The following is a 15,870-nucleotide window of genomic DNA, read 5'->3' as shown; positions in this document are numbered from 1 at the left end:
GGAGACAGGAAAGGAAGAGCCCCTCGCTCAGTTATAGAATCACCAAGACCTCAGTTTGGTGTCTGACAACTTAGAGCCGAGCTCTACACTAGATGATGCACGATCTGGGGCAAGGCACTTGGCCTCTCTAAACCACGGTTTCCCATCTGTAAAATGGGAATAATGTCCCCTATCTTGAGATGTCTGATGCCTTAAAATGAGAACAGGTAGGTAAAGCATTTAGCAGGGGGTCCTCAGCTTATGCTTGGTCCCTTCCCTTAGCTGGAAGTTACTCCCAGATTTGAGGTCTAATTTACTGCCTGTCCTCGATGGCTTTGAAATCACCAGAGTAACGCAGGGCCATTAAATCTACAGTCTGCTTTGAGTTCCCTCCAGCGAAACCCTCTGTAACATGTTTTAAAAGAAACAGCTGAACCAGGAAACAACCTAAATGCCCCCAAATAGGGGAACCACTTGAGTATGATTTTTTCCCATCATATGGAAAATTATATACCCATTTAAAAATTATGTTTAACCAAACTGTGAACTGTGGTTACCTATGGGGAGGGAAGTGAGAACTGGGGTGGGCGGGAGGGGGAGAGGGAGAGAGAGAGAGAGAGGGAGTGTGTGTGTGTGTGTGTGTGTGTGTGTCTGTGTGTCTGTGTGGTATCAACAGAAGAACTTTAATTTTTGCCCTCTATACCACTGTATTGCTTGAAATTATTTTAAAATGAGAAAGTATTCAACATGTACTTTTGAAATACGTATTAAAGACCCAAGTAAAAAATCCTATTTACAAATAATTGCAATGGCATTGGAAAAGACATTACAATTTTAAATGAACAAGGTGATAAAAACTTTATAACTATGATGTTGATTGTTAAAAAAAAAAAAGTGTATCCCTACAAAGAAATATAAGCACAGAGAAATATACTGAAACATTAAAAGACAGTCCTGATTAGAAGAATGGTGGGTGGGTTTTTTTTTTTTTCGTAAACAGCTTTATTGAGGGATAATTTATATACCATAAAATTCTCCCACTTTAAGTGTACAGTTTGAGTTTTAGTAAATTTACAGCTGTGCTCTGACTGTGACACTCCAGTTGTAGCACAATTTCATCACCCCAATACGTTCTGTGACCTAATATTTGGCTTCATTTTATTGGTGGTGGGTTGGGGGGAAAGGTAACACAGATAGTAACAATTCTGGCCCCAGAATTTAAGCACATGTGATAAAGTTGGGCTCCGGGGCTTCCCTGGCGTCGCAGTGGTTAAGAATCCACCTGCCAATGCAGGGGACACGGGTTTGAGCCCTGGTCTGGGAAGATCCCACATGCCGCGGAGCAACTGAGCCTGCGTGCCACAACTACTGAAGCCCGCGCACCTGGAGCCCACGAGCCACGACTACTGAGCCTGCGTGCCACAACTACTGAAGCCCGCACGCCTGGAGCCCGTGCTCGGCGACAAGAGAAGCCTGCGAACTGCAATGAAGAGTAGCCACTGCTCGCCGCAACTAGAAAAAGCCTGCATGCGGAAACGAAGGCCCAACGCAGCCAAAAATAAATAAATAAAATAAATTTATAAATAAACGAACAAACAAAACAACAACAAAAAACCCTTGGGCTCAGGTATTTTGCCACGGTTTCACCACACCCTCCCCCTCCATTTTCACTTCTCATTTAGATCTACGGGATGATAGGTACACTTCTCCTCTGCCATCTTCTTTTCCCCTCCCTCCTCTTCCCCCCTCCCCCCACCTCCCACACTACCTCAGTTTAACCCTCTGAGAGCATAATCCGTCTGAGATCCTGGTGTCATGGGATGCCTTCCGGTCTATCCTCTCAGCTTTGAAAGGTCTTGGGTTTCTGTCTTTCCTCCCCAGCATATGACCACCCGGCACAGCCAGATACCCCACAGCAAACACCAGCACCAGACAGGCTCAACTGTCTGGATTGCACATTCTCTTATTGAGGGCAAGAAACTTCCTCCCTGCCCAAGGGTCCAGCCAAGTATTTAAGAAGAGTTCTAAAAATGACTGTATTCAGAATTTCTAGTTTCACATGGAAGACGCTAGTCTTCTGTATTATCAGAAATGGAAGTCCTCACACTCTTTCTTACAAACATTTTCTTTGTGGTAGGTAGAGTTTATTTTCTTTACTCAATACTTAAAACATGTTCCCCAATTAGAATCTTTTACTTTTTAAAAAGAGAAAACTAAACTCATAAAGGATGCCTTTTCTTTCCTTTTTCCTTTCTCTTTCTCTCCCCCGTCCCTTCCGCCCTCAACAGGACAACCTGGCTCTTCTTTCCCCACATTCACAGAAGAGGTTCATGTGCGGGTGAGAGCCAGGAAAGCGGGCACAGCCAGGGCGTTGGTGTCAGTGGGGTCTGTCGGCAGGCAACCCCCTCACAAAGCCCAGGGGGCTTAGGGACTTCAGGGGGAAAAAAAGACCTACCACCTCTGCCACAAAGAACAAAAAAGGAAGGACAAAACCCCAAAGTGGAACAACTTTCAGAAATGCAATTGAGACATCAAAGCCCCGTGAGAGATTTCGTAAGAAAACTAAGAGGCCACCGTCACCACCGAGACAGGATGGCTCCAAGAGGGAGGGAGTCCCTGGCTTTTCAGAAGCTGTGGGGGCAGTTAAGGAGAAATGAAGCGGCTTCCGTGGACTAACAGAAGGGTGTATGGGCATCCTACAGAGAGATCAAGGGAGTCTGGCTGGGGTGACATCTGCGGGCCCCTGGGGCGGCATCTCAGGAAACGCCTTCACCGCCTCGGCTCTCCCCTCGGCTGCTCCACACGCTGGCCGTGAGCGTTCCCGTCGGAGGAGGGCCCAGGAGAGAGAGCTGCGGCACAGGGCCCAGCTCTGCCCACGGTCCAAGTCCTTCACCTGCTGCCTGCGAGCAGGAGCCTGTGGATTTCACTCTGAGCCGGGGGGAGGTGTGCCGGGTACCCAGGTACCGGGAGGGAGGGATGCAGGCTTGTGGGGAGGACTCAGAAGCGGGCGGCTATGTTGGGGTGGCTGGCGGCCTCTCAGGATTGGCCTGTGGTTGGGGGAGGCCAGTGCAGGTGACGGGCCACCCCTACACTGGCGCTGCTCAAATCTCTCGGCCCACCTGGGTCTCCTGCGTCCTTCCCCCACCAACTTCACTTCAAAAGGGGTGGGGCCGAGGGCTTCAGTTTTTAAACCGACAGAAATTTATCAGACTATCCATATGACCTTAGGGAAGGATTTCTCTAAAAAAGAAATGAGGATCCACACATATGGATAAATAAGTGTAAGGTTGATAAACTGACTACCTCAAAATTAAAATTTACCTCATGGATAACAAACAAACCCATAAACAGACTAGGGGAAATATTTGCAAAATACCTTTAAAAGGCAAAAGATGAATAAAGGAGAAAATACGAAGAACTCCACAGGCCACTCACAGACAGGAGAATGAACACACACACAGGTGCTCCCCCCCTCGTGCTAAATCAGGAGACAAATGAGAACAGGATCCCACCCGACTGGCAAAAATAAAAATGTCTGATAACATCAGGTACTGGGGAGGCCACAGAAAAACTGACATTCTCAAACGCTTCTTGTAGAATTAATTAACGTAGCCATTTTGAAGGGCCAATCAGCATTATTTATTAAAACTGAAAGTTTCACACTCTATGACCCGGCAATTGGTATGTTCCCAGGAAGACATACGCGTGGGCCTAGAGACAGGAACAAGGATGTTGACAGCGGGATTTGGGTCTGTAATGACCCAGATGTCTAGTGAGAAGGGAAGGCTTTTTTAAAAAATGTATGTTTATTCGGTGTAAAAACATATGGCAATAACAAGGAAGGAATGAGATCTCTAGATGTTTCAACAAGGTTTAGTCTCAAGAAGTGCTGCTGAGTGGAAAAAGTTGCAGCATGACACATGCAGTATGACACAACTTGCATAAAATCAAACCACACAAAACGACACTGTATATTTTCTATGGACTCAAGTATGTGTGTGTAAAAGGAAAATTTAAGAAAATGTCTGGCAGGGTGCAGAGTGATTACCTCTTTGGAGGGGAGGAGGTGGGACTGCGGGGGAGGGGTCAAGGTCATTTTAATTTATATGCAGTGTTCTGATTTTTCCAAGAGGTATGTTGTTTGTGTACTTAAATAAAAGGAAAAGTGACTCTCCTATGCAAAGGGCCTCAGGTCCTTCTGGGGCCCAGCCAGGGTTGGGAAGCAGCACCAGGCCTAGCTGTCGGCTGGACGGCTCTCCCTGATCCCAAAGTGCAGTGACCATCATTGAGACCAGGGCAACGGCAAGAAACCAGCAGCGCCTCTTGGCACACAGGTGTGCACGTTTCCAAACTGGCCAGATGTGTGAGCTGGAGAGCTCTGGCGTCCAGTTCAACAAACGTGTGGGTGTTAGATCCTGTATTAGGGAACCAGACCGTGAAGAATGAGGCTTGGCACTGCCGCAAGGGGCTTGGGGGCCGGCAGGGATGCTGGGGCTCTGGACCACAAACCATAATGCAGACCAAGTCTCCATGTGGGGAGGGACCGGGCCCTACGGGCAGAGCAGGTGGGATGACAGACGTCTCCACTGCACCCCAGGACCAGAAGGAACCTCCCTCCAGGGAGGGGTGATGTGTTCCTCCTACCCTTAGGCACTGCCTTCCGGTTCATTTGAAAGGGGGAAAGGTTTGTCACTTTATTCTATTTGAAGACATTAAGCTTATCAATTTCTTTGAATAGATAACACATTCGCATGTTTCTATTTTAAAAGGTGTGGAATTTTTTCTTTGCTTCTGGGCAGGGGACTCTGTTTGGTCTTAGAATTCAGATATAACTGAATTGTGGACGGCAAAACAAAAGAAAACGAAACAAAAAAACAAAACTGATGTTGTGTAGTGTTTTTGTTTTTAAGAGATCGAAACGGGTCAATTTTCAAAAAAAAAAAAAAGACGTGGAATTTTTTATAGTGGATGGTAAATCTCCCCGTCCTCTTCTGCAGAGGCAACCACTACTGATGTCTTGTTATCTGTCCACTCTGCATTTCCAAGTGTGTATGTAGCTGTACCCCCCAACCCCTGCCTTGTCTTTCACAGATGCCACATACACCCTTTGCTTTTACCACTGAAGCCCGCGTTTTGGTGATACATCAGCACCCAGGGACGCACCTCACTATTTTTCATAGCTGCATTCTCTCCCACTGCAGTCCTGACTCTAAATGATTTCACAGCTCCCCAGCTGATGGCCATTCAGGTTGTTTATAAACTTTTGCTACAACAGACAAAGGAAACTCCTATTCATATGCTCATGTGAGAGTAAATCTAGAGCAGCAAAGTAGAACTTGTCCTTAATTTTTCTCTTGAAAGCTCATGTTTTACCAAAATAAATTTATTTTAAAAGTTAACTTCCTATCATTACAATGAATGGAAAAGCAGAATTACTTACAATAAATAAGGTGACCATGAAAATAGATTGAAAAGATCTTTTAATTAAATTATAGCCTAAAGCCTGCTCTTTTGATAAAAAAAGGAGTCCCAGGAGTTAGAGAAGTTCTAAGACAAACTAGTACCAATCTGAGACCTTCTCCTTGATGTAACAGAAAGGACCCGAGGGGCACTGAAACGTATTTTCTTGTGGACTATACTTTCTAAAGTTGGCCATAGCAATAGCTCCCCCACTATGTCCCCTTCTTACAGTGTGACCTTGACCCTCCTCCCATCAGGTGGTAGTGTCTGTGTCCCTTCTCCTTGAACCTGGGTGGGCCTCTGTGATTGCCTAGACCAACAGAGTACAGTGGAGGAGATCCTGTATGATTTCTAAGCAAGGTCATGAAAATGCTCTTGGAACCTATCCGCCATGCTGTGAGGAAGCCCAAGCAGCCATGGAGACACCGACTGAGAGAAACCAAGGCCCTGGGCCCACATGTGGAGCAGAGATGAGCTATTCCCACTGAGCCCTGGGCAAATTATAGATCTGTGAGCAAACTGAATGATTGTAGTTGTTTTAAGCCACTGAATTTTAAGGTGGTTTGTTACTCAGCAATAGAGAATTGCAACTGTGATTTATTGTAATTTAGTACTGTATCCAGGCACACTTAAAATTCTAAAATTCTTCCAGCACCACCAAGGGGCTGCACACCACACCATGGAGGACCAGCCTGGAGAAACAGCCCAGGGCTGATTTGGGTGCACGAAAGGTCCTGCAGTGTTTAGCAGCATGAAGGGAAAGGAGTGCAGCCATTTCCCAACAGAAGTTTAAGTTGCTGGGAGAGAGGAGGAGAAGAGGAAAAAGCTTGAAAGAGCCACCTTGCCATGAAGTGCAGAATCAGGGCAACTTGTCTGGGTAAGAACGGCTTGGGTTTTGGAGCTGTAGAGACCTGGGTTTAAATCCCAGCTCTGCCATTAAAAGCTGTGTGACCCTGGACAAGCCACCTCCCTCTCTGAATCTCAGGTTACTTATAACCCTGTTAGGACCATCAAGGGATCTGAGAGAGGCCTGGGGCCACACCCAGCACAGCAGTGGTTGTTGCCTGGAAGCGCCCTGACTTTTTCTGGAGCCCTGACTCACTGGTCAGAACCCCTCTGCCTGAGGTAAAGTCACGCTGGCTGGATGCAGGCTCTAGACTAAGGCTCTTCAGAGGGAGAAACTAAATCATGGCTTTTGGCTGTTTCTCAGAACTCCTGTGGGGTGATGGGCCCAGCCACCCCTTCACTCTCCATCACACCTACACACCTTAGCCCCCTACTGGTCCCTAATGCCTGCCAGCCTCCAAGGGTCCCGTTTACTCCTTCCTCCCTGGTTGGGGCCTGCTCCCTATCTGGACAGAAGCCCCAGGAAGGCAGGGCCTGACCTGTCTCACTCACTGCTGTACCCACAGGAGGGGGGCTGGGCAGTGGCAGGCGATGAAGAAGTATTTGTCACTGGATGCAGAGATGCTAACGTCTTCTGGTCCTCCCCTACTGAAGGCAAAGGACTTTGCAACGGCTGTCCTCTTAGCCCTCCGGGCTGAAGCCTTCTTCCTCCACAGCTCCCTCTGACAGGCCATAGCTCATTACTGAGCAATAAATGGGGCTGATTGACTTTTGCTGTATTTAAATGATCCCTTCATAATAAAATATGGATGCCAATACCATAATTTAATTCTTGGCTTGGTGGCTCCAAATACATTTAGAATCGATGTTTTTATCCTTACAGTGGGATTTCTAGGCCAGCTGAATTCCAGCACTTTGAAATCCAATACACTGGGCTTTAGGGCCAATTCTTGGAACATCACCACAGCTGGAGTTTAGATTATCAACTCTGTAAACACTACCAAGTCTTCCAGGTGCCTTCTGTTAATCAGAGGTCAGGAAGGGCTGGGAACAAGGTACAGAGTCCTTGAGAAAGGCAGGCTTACCCTGGGATTCTAAGATAACAGGCCCGCAGGGACCTTTCACAGCTAATAGGAGACCAGGATTTCCTTTGTGAGCAGAAAAGCATCTGAGTCCTTTTGCAAGGAATGTGTGGTCCTGGTCTCTCTCTGGATCCAAGAGCAGACTGGGTTTCTCTTCCAGACCTGCAGGTGTGCCAGGGATTAGTGAGGAAGAAACTGCAGGGGACCGTGGGCCCTCACAGGGAGAGCTAAGACAAGGAGATGGCTGACTTCCCTGGGAGCTGGTGGCCACGTCCGGTGGGGATGCCGGGCCATTCGGGCCTGTGGTTCTCAAAAACCACATGCTGAAAGACTGTCAGGGCTGAGTCTTTGGACAGGGGCTCCCTCCCCTGCCCCCAGCAGTTCTGTGCTGACACCACAACCAGTGCTTCTGTGGGCCAGGCGCTGAGCTCCAACTTGACAAGTTCCTGGGATCCTATGAGGGGGGTTCACTGATTCCCAAGGACACAAACTGCAGGATGTCAAGTAACATCCCCAACGGCACATGACTGACACAATGTGATGAGCTATGAAGCCAGAGTGAACATGCGGCCTTCACAGCATCCTGAACAAGCTGATTGTGACCTGGGGTTTTAGTCTTCAGGATGGGGCCAGAGAGAGGAGCGACCCCCGTTTCCCTCAGTGAAGGGGGCACCCCTGATCCCCGCTAGATCTTAATGGTGAAGGATGCTGGTTGGGTCCAGCAGGGGGACAGTCAAATGACCAGAGCTCTCTGCAGGCAGGTCCCAGGGGTTTGATCTCATGGTGGCTGATGGCGTGAACTTGCTGTGTGCTCCTGGGCAAGGTCCCCCTTCACCAGGCACTTGGTGGCCCCTCTAGTGGCAGCCCTGGGACCTCTTCTTTCTGGCACGCTGGGTACCTGCCGCCCTGGGGCTCCATTCAGGTGCAGGGATACAGTGAGAGCAGGATGGGTCGAGCCCCTGCCCTCATGAAGCCTTCACACTAGTGGGCAGATGGCAGCCCTTTGAGACAGAGAAGGTACCCTGTGGCACTGAATACAGCTTTGACAGCCACTCCAGGGAAAACCAGCCTGGCGTGGCTCTCTGATGACAGGATGCAGCTGCCGGGAGAGGCCTTAACTGACCAGTAATGCAGGGCTGGGAAGCAGCTGATGAATCATCAGGCCCCATTAGGCTCTCTGGGGGAGGTCTGGGAGGAGAGGGAGGCACAGGCGGTACAAGGCAGTCAATCAGATGCCCGCTGGGAAACTGCAATCCATTTCCCAAATGTCACCACTCCATCAACATCTGCTACAAAACTGAAAACGATAGCCGTTGTGGGGCATGAGAAAGTCACAAGCATTTCCTTGGGAGCTACTCTGAGTGCCAAGAAAAGGAAGTCTTGTGCTGATTCAAATGTAACCCAGCAGAGCTGGGTGACAGGGAACCGGGCCCTGGTGATTCTACAGACCCAGCAAAGGAGAATGGTCCTGTACGGGTGACACCCAGACCTTCTGGAGCCTGGTGAACACCAAGGGGAGACTCCACGCATGGCCCATGACATTCCGAAATCAAAAGGAGAAAGAGATGCGACGGTTCCCACTTAGGGTGTGAACCAGCACACACTCAATTAGGTTGGCTGCTTCTCCCGACAGTCCAATCAATCCTTTGAAGAAAATTAAGTAACCGTTTCTCCATCAACCCAGCAACAGCTTATGGGTTATTTGCTGCAAGTAGCAATCAATTACTTTGTCTTCTTTGAAGCTCCCTAAAGCCTTCCTTCCCAGCACGGCACAGAGCAGATGTAAAGTGTGATATTTCCTGGATGGAGAGCAGGTCTTGGCAATTTCTACTGCCAGGTATATGAGTCTGGTCCCTCCAAGAATAAAGGCGGAAAGGTACTGGTGTTCCTCGGGTTTGCAAGGGGGTGTAGCAATTAGGGATGCAGGTCTTAGGATACGTGCTGAAACCCAACCACCCAGGGAAACTGTGACCTAGTGCTTGGCTCCAATATTTCATCCATGATCACCAGGCTATCCCCAAACCCACACTGATGACCTGGCCTTTGGCATCCTTGCCACCGGCCCCTCCCCCAGAGCTCCAAGAGACAATTGCCTGAAACACTCCCAAGGCACCTAGCTCTGCTCCCCGCCCCATAACGACAGCTCGAAAGGCAGGGATGGCTGCAGGGAACAGTCATGAGCCAGGCTGCCTGAGGTTGAGATGTGGCCCTGCCACTTTCTAGCTGTGTTGACCCTGAGCTCTTGACTGCTTCGGTTGCCTCATCTGTAGGCCAGGGTAATAAAAGGCCTGTATTGCTCTACTTTACCATATGTATGCTGATGTTTTTAGGGAGAAGGGTACTGATGTCTGCAGTTGACTTTGCAAAAAAGAAAAAAATAACAAGGAAAAAGAAAGAAAAGATGGGCTGATGGCTGGATACAAGAGTAGACATGTGATAAAAGAAGTACAGTTGATCCTTGAACAACAAGGGGTTAGGGGTGTGGACCTCTTGTGCAGTTGAAAACCCACTTAGTGCTTTTTGTGCCTCAAAAACAAAGGAAGTGGGGCTTCCCTGGTGGCACAGTGGTTAAGAATCCACCTGCCAATGCAGGGGACATGGGATTGAGTCCTGGTCTGGGAAGATCCCACATGCCGCAGAGCAACTAAGCCCGTGCACCACAACTACTGAGCCTGCGCTCTAGAGCCCGTGAGCCACAACTCCCGAGCCCACGCACCACAACTACTGAAGCCTGTGCCCCTAGAGCCTGTGCTCTGCAACAAGAGAAGCCACCGCAATGAGAAGCCTGTGAACTGCAACGAAGAGTAGCCCCCGCTCGCTGCAACTAAAGCCCGTGCGCAGCAACAAAGACCCAATGCAGCCAAAGATAAATAAAAATAAATTAAAAACGAAAAAAAAAACCCACACAAAGGAAGTGATAAATGGCACCCAAGGGCAGGAAGCTAGCTGAACACTGGATAGAATCAGGACTTAAACCCTAGTTCTTTTGATTCCACATACTGTGATCTCTATTCCAACACAAACTTTTCCCCACACTTAGTTAATGTAAAGATCTGTAAAATGAAAATAGAGGTACTACTTACTGAAAAAAAATCCATGTATAAGTGGACCCACCGCTGTTCAAGGGTCAACTGTACAGTACATTGTTAGTGGCAGAATGTGGATCATGAGTACAGGGTGCTCCATATACAATTCTGTCATCTTGGTTGCATGCTTCTTTTTTTTTTTTTTTTTTTGCTGTACGCAGGCCTCTCACTGTTGTGGCCTCTCCCGTTGCAGAGCACAGGCTCCGGACGCGCAGGCTCAGCGGCCATGGCTCACGGGCCCAGCCGCTCCGCGGCATGTGGGATCTTCCCGGACCGGGGCACGAACCCGTGTCCCCTGCATCGGCAGGCGGACTCTCAACCACTGCGCCACCAGGGAAGCCCCCTTGGTTGCATGCTTGAAATTTTTAAAAAGAAAATGTTGGGGGAAAAACTGACCACCTAGGGTTGTCGTGAAAGGTGCAGAAGTACACAGCAGCGTGCGTAACACACTCAGGCTGGGCAATCAAAGGTTATTATTAATTCTTGCTGTGAAGATCTATTTGGTTCCTGAGTTTGAATTTAACAGGAAGAGTTGGGGCCTGAGGGGTACCTGTAGTGTTCTTTGTAGCACTTCTTAACCTTGTAGAATCTTAACATCACCCAGTGGATTCCAGGGCCACCAAGGATATTACATCAACGCTCACTTTGTTGATATGGGTGGATAAGTCTGCCATTTGTTCATTCAGCAATTATTCAAGCAGTTACCATGTGATGGGTTGGTGCCTTGGTGACTGTTAAGTGACCCAGGAGCAAGAACTAGCTGGAGGAAGGGCCTGCTGTCATTTTCAGACAAGGAGCTGAAGGCCTGGGGAGGCCAGGCCCACAGGCTGGGGACAGAGCTGGGCTCGGGCTCAGTTCCACCTGCTTCCTGAGGACGGGTTTTCCATGGCTACTTCCTCACTCTTGCTTGGAAAGCACATGTCATGTTTAGTAAAATAATGTGACTGATTTTCACAAAGTGGCCAGGAAAACCCATCCCTGTCTGTCTTCACCATTCCCCTTGGAAAATCTCAAGAGGCTCTCTTCTCGGGAGAACAAAGGGCAAGGATTTGGCTTTTCTTGTTCCACACGTCTGGACGCGTGTGGGGCAGCTCCCTCTGACTGTGCTGAGCCTACATGAGGATGCGCCACCTGCAAGTGCTTTATTCCTTGTTCCTTCTTTTTTTTTTGCGGTATGTGGGCCTCTCACTGTTGTGGCCTCCCCTGTTGCGGAGCACAGGCTCCGGACGCACAGGCCCAGCGGCCATGGCTCACGGGCCCAGCCGCTCCGCGGCATGTGGGATCTTCCCAGACCGGGGCACGAACCCGTTTCCCCTGCATCGGCAGGCGGACTCTCAACCACTGCGCCACCAGGGAAGCCCCCTTGTTCCTTCTTTGCACTCAACAAAGTTCACAGACAGACGACTCGGTGGAAACGTAATTACCAGAATCTGAATCCAAGTGAGCAGCAATTCCAGGTAGAGCATGGCATATCCCCTTATCAAGTGACACACAGCCTGCCATCAGAGGCACAGCGATCTGATCTTTATAACACATTGGCAACCACACTTATCTTGACATTCACTCTCCAGAATGCCACATTTGCATAGGACATTGCATAATTTCCTCTCAGAAAATGGCCCTGTTTAGCATGAGTAAATAAAGTTAACCTAACTCTGAGGCAGCCCAATGGAATACTGGAGATTTCCAAGAAAAGATTTGAATACCTAAGTTCTTCCTCATGCATTGCAAGACAGACTTGGGATAGACAGAATCGACTTCGGGTGGGGCTCCCTCCTTCCTGCTACTCAGAAGCCCAGCAGCCAATGAAAGAGGGTACCCTGGGCTTCAGAAGCCCAGGTGCCCCCCACCCCCGAGATTTCTCTGCTCTGGGCCCCTCCACAGGATATGAAGGCTCCGCCTTTGCCCTCCTTCTTTTATTCTTCCACCCGTCTCTCTACCTGGCATTTGCCTGGTGGCCACTGGGTGCCAGGCGCTTGGCTACAGGGATGAAGGAGGTCCCTGCTCTGGGTGACCTTTCTGAGCCTCAGTTTCCTTATCTGAAAAATGGATATACCACTTACTTCATAGGGATTCTGTGAGGAGCAGATGAGATGAGGTACAGAAAAGGCCTGTGATTTTCTCTGCTTGGGTCATGTGGGCACATCTCCTTTCTCCCTCTGGACAGAAAGTTCTTGAAGATAGGGCCGAATCTTCTCTTTCCCTCAGATTTTCTCTTTATGATACTTCATCAGAAAAGTACACAGGGTATTCTAGAGAGCAGATCTGGCCCGGGGGATTTTCCCTCCTTGGGCAGGGGTGGGAGGAAGGGGGTTCCTTCTGGCAGAGGACATGGGCTAGAGTGTTTCCCCCAAGTGTTAAAACTGCCAGGATTTATACTATTAACATCACTAGAGAAGACATATTTGGGCATCACACAGGCATCTGTGGGGGATCTGTACACCCACAGATGCTGGCTGAACTTCAGGGGGCTCTTCTGGTCAATGGCTCTGAGCTTGACCTTCAAGGCCCTTCTTGGGTGGGGAATGTTCTGTCTTGCTAATATCCAACCAGGACCCTCCTCTCTCAAGATAGGACAGTGGTAGAAGGAAATGGCTTTGTAGATAGAACCATTCATATCCTCTTTCCCTTTCACTGTCTCACACTTTTCATTCCAACATTTCTGAAGCACTTTCCTCCAAGCTGGACCCTGTGCTTGGCAAAGGCGTCCACAGAGATGGGCAAGACTCACCCCTCAGGGACTCCTGTGTTCCATGGGGGAGACCAAACAAGTGACCATTACATTACAACGTGACAAAGGCCGTGGCAGGGAAAGGCCAGGGGCTGCAGAAGGCCAGAAGAAGGCCACCGACACAGCTCGGAGTCAAGGAAGGCTTCCTGCAGGGGGTGAAGTTTTAACTGAATCCTGAAAGAAGCCCAGAAATTGACCAAGCAGGGGAAGAGAGCAGTGCTTCAGGCCAAATCAAGCCATTATCCCTCTCCAGAGGGCTCGCGGGTTCCTCTTTGATACAGTTTTGCATCTGACCTTTCATGGCCTAGCACTAGCCTCCCACTTTTTACCAGTCCCTTGGGGTTTCAAGCTCTTTGCCTGATTTTGGTCAGAATGTCTGGAGGGGCATCCACACGCATTCCCTGGCCCATCACTTGGGTCCTCCCTCTGTATCTGTCTTTTCTCTGGGTCTGGGACAGCATAGTCTGGTGGTGAAGAGCATGGGGAAGGGGCCAGACTGCCTGGTGCAGGTCCTCAGCACGCTGCTGTCCACCCTCTGGACCTCAGGTATCTCATCCATCAAATGGGGTGATAACAGTACTACAGTATTGCTGCTGTGGAGACTCAGTGATATGTCAAGTGCTAGAATAGTGCCTGGCACCTAGGAATAATACAATTAGCATTCTAAACTCAACTTGGCAAGAGCATGAAGGGTTTGGTGAGAATAGTGAGCTGAGAGCGAGAAGAGGCCTGGGTCTGAATCCCAGCTGGGCACGTACGAGGTTGTGTGGCCTCAGTTAGGGCAAGTAACCTTTCCGGGCGGGCCTCAGTTTCCTTCTCCCTGAAATGAAGAGGTTGGGACTAAACCACACACCTCTTTCCTGATGGGAAAGAACATCTAAATTTCATACCAGGGGACACATTTATGGCCGTTTGGCAGAAATTAGTTCACAGAGTGAATGCTTACCGGCACAGCAGTCTGATTTTTAATTAGCTGGTGGGAATTCAGTATACTTCAAATATTAACAGTAAAATATGGGAGACCTCTGGTGGAGACAAGCCATACCTTTGGGCTTAAACAAAAGCTGTATCCTTCACACACCAAATTGCCTGCTTTCTGTTTTTAATCGCTAGTGCTCAAATTGAGTATCGATAAACGTTTTGGCATTGGAACAACACTTCCAAAGCGTATGATTTAAAGTGATGCAGTTAGGCAGAAAAAGAGACACAGATGTAGAGAACAAACGTATGGACACCAAAGGGGGAAAGGAGGTGGGGGGGTGATGGTGGTGGGATGAATTGAGAGATTCGGATTAACATATATAAACTAATATGTATAAAACAGATAACTAACAAGAACATGCTGTATAAAAAATAAAGAAAAAAGAAAAAAATAAAGTGATGCAGTTAATATGAAACTAAATCTTATCAGCTAACTCTGTATAATCCTAGGCACCCAATCAGATGGGCTTCTTTTAAATTACTGAACTGCATTTCAAACAAGATAAGAATCAAGAATCTCAACTATTTTTCCCGAGGTTTTTTTTTTTTTTTTTTTTTTTTGCGGTATGCGGGCCTCTCACTGTTGTGGCCTCTCCCGTTGCGGAGCACAGGCTCCGGACGCGCAGGCTCAGCAGCCATGGCTCACGGGCCTAGCCGCTCCGCGGCATGTGGGATCTTCCCAGACCGGGGCACGAACCCATGTCCCCTGCATCGGCAGGCGGATTCTCAACCACTGCGCCACCAGGGAAGCCCCCGAGTTTTTTCTTCTTTTGAAAGTAAACTTAAACGTGAACCACTCTATTAAATTCATGAAGAGCAAAATAAGGAACGCAATTCATTCTTCATTCATTCCTCTTACTTTAGTTTTTCAAGGTGGGTGGGTCCTCACAGACTTTTGAAGGATATGTTGCAGTTGGCAGGGGGAAGTGTGTGAGCCGTAGGTCAGAGACATATGAGAACATGAGGAGTCTGGGAGACTGCTGTCCTTCACGGGGGCTGGAGTACATGGAACAAGGCAGCAAGGGCTGGTGGAGGGCGGGGCTGCAGGACCTGGGGAACCTGTCAGTAATGGCTGTTTATTAAAGCCATACCAAGGAGTGTAATCAGATGCCCAGAACTGGGGACTCAGGGAAGATTGCCATGGCAACTAAAGGTTTTGCCTGCGGTTATTTGCTGAAACTTAATTCAGGAATTTAATGGGAAGTTTCTAATTAAGACCCAGTCTGGAACTTATAATATACATGAAAAAAGGGCTTACTAAGGATATGAAAAAAAATTAATAAGGTTTCCCAATCGGTCCTTTATTTATCAATTTAGCAAATATTTACTGTGCATTTGCTACAGCCCCAAGTACTAAGGATGCAGGAGTGAAGAAGAAGGTCCCTGTCTTCACACAGCTCACAGTCTGGTGGATGCAGACAGACCATAAACAAATAACTTGAATAAACCTATTAGTATAAAGTATGCTTACACAATGGGAAGGCAAAGCTTACCCTGCTTATAAAGAGACTCTTCAAAAGTTAATTTGCAAATCCTGCAAACAGACTATTCAGAAGTTTCACTTGCAAAAAAGGGAACCCCCCTACACTGTTGGTGGGGATGTAAATTGGTACAGCCACTATGGAGAATAGTATGGAGGCGGCTTAAAAAACTAAAAACAGAGTTACCACATGATCCAGCAATCCCACTCCTGGGCATATATCCG

General features: G+C 48.4%; 1 protein-coding gene across 2 annotated transcripts in view; it reads right to left on the bottom strand.

Moving 5' to 3' along the window:
• Positions 1-15,870, bottom strand: part of CLEC16A (C-type lectin domain containing 16A) — a gene marked incomplete at both ends in the record, with an annotated part of 206,270 nt that overhangs the window by 53,555 nt on the left and 136,845 nt on the right. The window lies entirely within an intron of this gene.

Source organism: Hyperoodon ampullatus, assembly GCF_949752795.1.
Source record: "Hyperoodon ampullatus genome assembly, chromosome: 14".
NCBI lineage: Eukaryota > Metazoa > Chordata > Mammalia > Artiodactyla > Ziphiidae > Hyperoodon > Hyperoodon ampullatus.
Note: the sequence above shows the minus strand (reverse complement) of the source record. Positions and strands in the feature narration are given on the sequence as shown.